This window comes from Octodon degus, unplaced genomic scaffold (assembly GCF_000260255.1).
Source record: "Octodon degus isolate 3935 unplaced genomic scaffold, OctDeg1.0 scaffold00032, whole genome shotgun sequence".
Lineage (NCBI taxonomy): Eukaryota > Metazoa > Chordata > Mammalia > Rodentia > Octodontidae > Octodon > Octodon degus.
In genome coordinates, this window is record NW_004524608.1 from 6826909 (window position 1) to 6833711 (window position 6803).

Consider the following 6803-nt stretch of genomic DNA (forward strand, 5'->3'; position numbering starts at 1 on the left):
TGGGGAATGGGTACATATTTTAATTCTTGCTTCTTTCTCCCCCTCCTCCCTCCACATCTTGGTTAACTTCATTTTTTCAAAAGGTCTACCTCCCTGTTTCCTATTATTTACCTTTTTTTGCTCTCTATCTTTAAGGTTTCTCATATGAGGGAAACTGTAATATTTAAGCTTTTGTATCTTATTTATTTCACTTAACATTGTGCATCTATTGCCCTAAAAATTATTCAAGTTTATCTTTCTTTATGACAGAGCAGTACTCCACTGTGCATAAATACCACACTTTCTTTATCCATTGATCTGTTAATGAACATATAGTCTGCTTACGAGATGTAGATATTCTGCTTTGTGCTACTATGAATATGGGTGAAAAAATGTATTTTAATAGTGTCTTAATCACTCTCTTAATATAGATTTTAACTCTTTTAAAAATAGTTTTAACTTTATGAATTTATGTTATTGTGTGTTCTTGAACTCAGGTTCTATAAAAAGTTCAGTACAAATATATAATAGGGCCAATTAATCAGATATTATCTACATTTGATAAAATTAATAATGTGTATTTCTTGCTCTCCCATAATACAGTAAGACTTTGATTTTTCTGTTTCCTTGAAATCGTATTTTTTTGAACCGATTGTTCAAGAATACTCTTCTCTTATAAAATGGTAGGACAGAATAAGCAGAAACATAAAATTTACTTTGATATGAAGTTCTGCTTTTTGAAGTCTGTATTATACTAATTCTTGGTGGCAGTGTACTGTAATGACATCAAGTTAAATATTCCTTCAACACAATGTTTAAATGTGGAATACTTAGAATTTTGTTCCCTAGTTAGAGAAGATGTTTGAATTTGTAAGAATTAGCTTCCTCCTCTCCAAAAATGCCCATATGGTATCTAAGTAAACTAATAAATGATAGCCTAATATAATAATGAGATTTTATTCTATTCCAATTTTCAGTTTATTTTTGAACCTACTCTATTTTAGACTGAAAATTTTGTCATCTGGTACTGCAATTCATTTTGTTTTATTTTAATTAGTCCACGTTTTCACATGATCATGTTCTTCATGGGGAGTTGATACATGTACATAATGTATCATAATTCTTTTTATCTTTTTAATCTTTCTCTTTCCTCAGAAATTATATTTTTAATAATTTCCTGCTATACCTTTAGCTTATTTTCATGCTTTGTTATACACTTTTATGGTCAATAATTTTCAGGTCTTAATTGAGATATGTTTACATATTAAATCTTTGAGTTTTTAATAATCTTTCAATATCAAATGCATTTATTAATATTAATATTAACTTTACTAATTTTATTTGTGCTTGAATATAGTTCTTGCTAATCATTTTAATTTATTGGTGCTTTGTAATGTTATTTTAAATGTATTTACCACAATCTCTCAGCTGTTGTATGGCAGCATTGTTATAACTATCTGGGATTGCAATAGATGTGGTAGAGAAGAAAGTTCTTGATGTCCTATGTACTAAGCCTGCAGATCATTCACTTCATATTTATTGACTACATTTTATATCCCACTGTTCCCAATGTTGAGAATTTAATAGTGAACAAAGCAGGTAAAAACCTTCCCTTAAGATGGTAACCCTTGGTGATAGTAGAGGGAGGATGGCTGCATCATACTGTGTCTTCCTGGAAGACCCTGGGTCAGAAGGTAATGGTGGGCGATGGTGGTGCAGCTGCAGTTCAGATCCAGCACTCAGGATGTGAATGTCAAGGTGAACACTGGATTTCTTGGGAGTACAGTTGATTGGATTTATAGCCCTACTCTCTCTTCAGATTAAAATACTGATATATTTACACAAATATTCGATAGCCTAAAGTAGACATGTAGAGACCTATATACCTGGAACAGGTTACTATTTATTATACTAAGTTTCACTGTTCATACAATTTATCTGAGCCAGCTCTAGCTCAGTACCTGTACTTGTATTTTATGCATCCCCAGTATCTCCTTGCTTGTGTGAAGCTTATTCCAGGTGTGAATCCTTTGTATTCCTTTCCAGCTGCCCAAGCATTCACCCCATCCTTTATCTGAGTATGCCTGTGTGCCCTAACGCTGATGCCCCTTACTAAGTATGCTTACTTTGTGTTTATTTGAGTCAAGGAAAGGCTGCTTTGTGCTTGGCTTAGCTTCTCAGAGGCCAGAGACAGAAGTTAACCACTAGCATCTACACATGTTCAGAATCCTGGCTTTAGTCTTCTCCTTCTTCTTCTTTTTTTTCCTAATTACAAAAGGACCACCCTGTTTCCATCAGGTATTTGCTTTTGACTCATTAATTACCACATCTATTTAAAAGTAATTTCCTTACAAACTCCTCTTGGTGACTTCTTAATTATGTTTTCCTCAAGCCTACCTATTGTTGGAGAACTTACTTGACATTAAGAGATGAGGCTTCTTTAATTGGATATTTTAATTCTTTAAAATCGATCTTAATTGACTTGAAAGTAAAGACAATAGTTGAGGGTACAAGAAGCGAATTACAAGCTGCTGTTGGAGGATGAGAAGGAGCTGTAAAATACTATAGGAGAAAACATATGTCATATATATTTCTGTATCCAGCGTAACATGATCAAGTCTACTCCTGCAATTCTGAATTACACAAGGAGATGAGGTAGATTGGAAAGATTTTTAGGTGAGTGTTGATGCTGTGGGATGGTTAGACAGGACAGTGGAATGAGGAATCAAGTAGAAAGACAAATATCTAATGACTTGCTCTTAATTTTTGCTGACAATTGAAGAGTAGGTCTCTGTCTTGCTGGACACTGTGGGCAGTTTAGTAGGGTTTATAAGCTTGAAGATAGATGAGTTTAATTAGGAGGTTTTAATTGATTGACTACAAAATGATTATTTGGGGGATGCCTGCATTTTTTTTTTTGTATATATAAGCAAAACTACACTTAGTGGATTAATGGGATGTGGCCATACTCTTAAAGGTAGAAGTTAATTATACAACTCCCGAGGTAGAAAGGTTTAAAGACTCCCCAAGTCAAGTAATTTCTATGTATTAACCTGTACTTCATGCTCATCCCACAAAACCAAATCCCATCCCCGTGTGTAAATAGAGATTTGAAGCCTCCCAGAGTGGGTAGCATGCATGGTAGCTTGTCACTGGAATTCCTTGATAGTCACTAGTGATGTTTTGGGCTGCATTTATATTTTATATGAGTTAGATTTATGCTCTCGAATTCTGTACTCAGGTGCTCACTCAGTTCAGCACTTATCCTTTTGTGGCTTCTATTCTTTCTCTCCATGATTAAATCATTACAAAGCCCTTTCAGCCAACAAGTGGAGAGATTCAATGTAGTTCTTCTGACCTCTTACTGTTATTTTGTCTTCTAGATTTTTAAAAGAAGTGTGATTTTTTTTCTAAATAAAAAATTTACAAGGAGGGCCATTTTATTTATTTTTATTTTTTAATTTTTAAGGAGGGTATTACATAGTATTAAAACAGAAAAAAATTGCAAGTTACAGAATTTCACTTAACAAAATATGAATTTCACAGCATTTGTTGTAAGGCATATGTCTCCTTCTATCTAGTTATTTGTATTACCTGATATATGTATGCAAAGTTGGAAAAAAAGAAATTAAGAAGGTAAAAAGGATCAATAATTCAAAAAGGAGACAAAAATTAAGCATTAACTGCTTCTTTCCATAGACCAGCAGAAATCCACAGTACAGTTGTACAAACCATCCTGCTTACATATACAGATATATCTCTTTCCCCCATTCTCTTTCCTGTCCTTCTCCTCAACTCAGTATTTCATTCCTTTGGAATAGTTTTATTTCCTTTTCCCAGTACCTATTGTACCCTTTAGATTTTGTTTTCTCTTTCAGGTTCTCTTATCATCATAAGTTTTCCTTCAAAGATGTTAAGTTCCCCTCTTATTCAGTATGGGCTAGACATAGGGATTTACTTCTAACAACAAGAATGTGGCAAAACATGATCTTGTTCTTCCATCTCTTATTATAGAGTGAGCCAGTAACCATGTTACAAAAACATGCAGGCACCCTGCATGGAGGGGAGACCCATAGGCAGAAAAGCTGAGGTTTCTTGCCAAAAGCCAGCATGAATATGTCATGAGACATCCTTTTGGAAACTTGAGGAGAGGGAATTCTTGTCAAGTGGTGGTAAGAAGCTTAGTGACACTGTCACTTGTGGTAATATGGAAGATATAACAAAAACCAAAACCAATTAGTTATCTAGTTAGGAGATTTTTAGGCATAATGTCGAAGGGGCTAGCTGATCTCTTCTTGCTGAGTAGAATAAAATGTAAGAGTAAAGACAAGCTGGAAAAAAGCATAATGCCTAACAAGACCTGGCGGGTTTTAACATTCCTGCTCTCTTATTTTAATTTTAATTTTTTTTTGCTTGATACATGGTCTCACTACAAAGTTTAGACTCATAGTGATCCTCCTTCCTCAGCCTCCCCATGCCACTGGCATGCCTCGGTTCTGGGGCTGGTGAAGCATCTGGTACCAGGGATCAAACTTGGAACCTTACTCGTACCAGGCAGGCAGTTAGACCACTGAGCTCTCTCTCCAGCTCAACTCCTGCTCTCTTTATGCACCAAACTTCTAAAAAATGAAGAAATTTGCTTTGGGATAAAGATCAAATCCAGGGTATTCCCAGGAAGGCATAGTGTAAACAAGAAGCTGAGAATGTGAATATAAAAGTATATGTTTTTGGAAGAAGTTGATTAGACAAGCATTTGGTGAGACAAAATGCTTTGTAAAGAATTTAAGGTTGTACAACCTCATACAGGACCCTGAACCAGAAATGCTCATCCAAGTTACTCCTGAATTTCTAGCCTACCAAAACAGTGGGAGGCAAAAAAAAAAAGATTTATTGGTATTTAAGCCATTAACTTTAAGTTTAATTTGCTGTTCAACCATTGGCAATGAGTGTTCTGTGCTGCTGAATTCATAATAAAATTGACGAAGAGATGTCTGAACTCAAAGCAGATTTTACTGATATTGAAAACACCCTCTTCTTAATGTACCTATATGGAAATGCTGAAAAAGTAATGCAAAAAACTTGAAAAAAGAAGTCCTATAAGTGATTGCAAATGAAATGCTCACATAAAAGACCTAGAACAAGATCATAGTCTTATTGTCAATACAAGCTGAACACATGAGCTTGGTCCATTGTAGTTTCTTACATGAGAAAGTGGGTGGGGAGAGGTTGATGCATCCTATAGGAACTGAGGTCAGTAACAAGCACATTTACAGAAGTACGAGAGGCTTAAGAGGATGCTGTCTTCATAGAGTATAATATTCTATTTGCCAGTCTGGAAAAGCAGCAGACAAAGTTGTTCAAGAGTCAAGATTGCAACATTTTCACCCATGTGATGCTGAGGATGCATCCCAGAGTCTCATAAAGGGAATGTCTGTGCTCTACCACCAACAATATCCCAACCCTTTAAAATTACATTTTTTTGAGATAAGATCTCACTGAATTACTCAGGCTGTTTCAAATTTTGTCACCTCCTGATTGATTATTGCTCCTGTTTTATAAGGAGAGTTATTTGAAGATATTCTCAATGCATGTAATAATACAGAGATCATTTTCTCGTAGTGACTAAGAGCAAAACTCATTCTTGTGCAGTCTATCTATCCATTGATTGATCTTTTGCTTGAACAGCCTATATGTATTTTAGTACTGAGAGATAAGACAGTTGTCATAAGAATACGCATTACTTGAAATGAAAAGTGGCAGGAACTTAAAATATAAGTAAATAAAAAATAAAAAAAGGAGAAACCATTAGGAAACACAAAGACAGACTTCTTGGAGATGAGAAAGAGAATTAGGGGAAGAATGAAGTAAAGAGACTGAAAATAGTCAAGATGAGCTGGTGAGATAGCTCAGTGGACTGCTTGCTTAGGCAAGTGCAGGGACTGGGGTTAGATCCTCAGCACCGCATGCCACACTAGCCCTGGCCCTGATTGTGCTGAGCCAGCCACTGGGTCCATATGTGATGGTGCATGCCTATAGTCTCAGTGCTGGGGAGGCTGAAAACAGGAGGATAACCATGAGTCCAAGTTGTGTAGTGAGACTCTGTACCAAACACACACATAAAAAAGAAAAAGAAAATGGTGAAGGCATACACATAGGTACCAGTTCCCCAACATGAACATGCCTATTATGCACTATAAACATGCATTAATAAAGACGTGGCAGTTGTTTTTCTATGTCAATTTTTATTTGTCTGATTGTGTCATCAAGTAAGCAAACTGGCCCTAGCAAGATGCAATTGAGGTGCCCAGGGCTAGAAGTGAAGGCGCGGTCACTCTGGTGGGGTGCCTCCTTGGACCTCACATCCTAAGCACCTCATTTATTTCAGCCAAGGCCCACATTAGCCTCCACCATAAGGTCACATGGTACATATTTCCCATTAGCTAAATGTCCTAAGTAAGGATATATAGGGTACAAATAAACTATATTTAAAGCAAATAGTACAATAGTTAATACAACAACAGATAAAACAAATGATAGAAATTTTATCAATATTTTTATTGTTGGCAAGGTTTATACAAATAACTGTTTCCATTTTCAACCTAGTTTGCTTTTATTTGCATTAAATGAAGTACTGCAATATAAGAGATAAATAATTTGCAGATTTTCAAAAACTTTTTTAAAAGCCTTTTGACTTTATAGAAGTTTGAAAAGTAAATGTCTGAAATAAATGAGTAACAAAAACTTTTCCAAATCAAGTGTTTCCTAATTTTTAACAAGGTTGAAATCAAGATTAATAGCCTACTAAATTGATGTATGGTTATCAT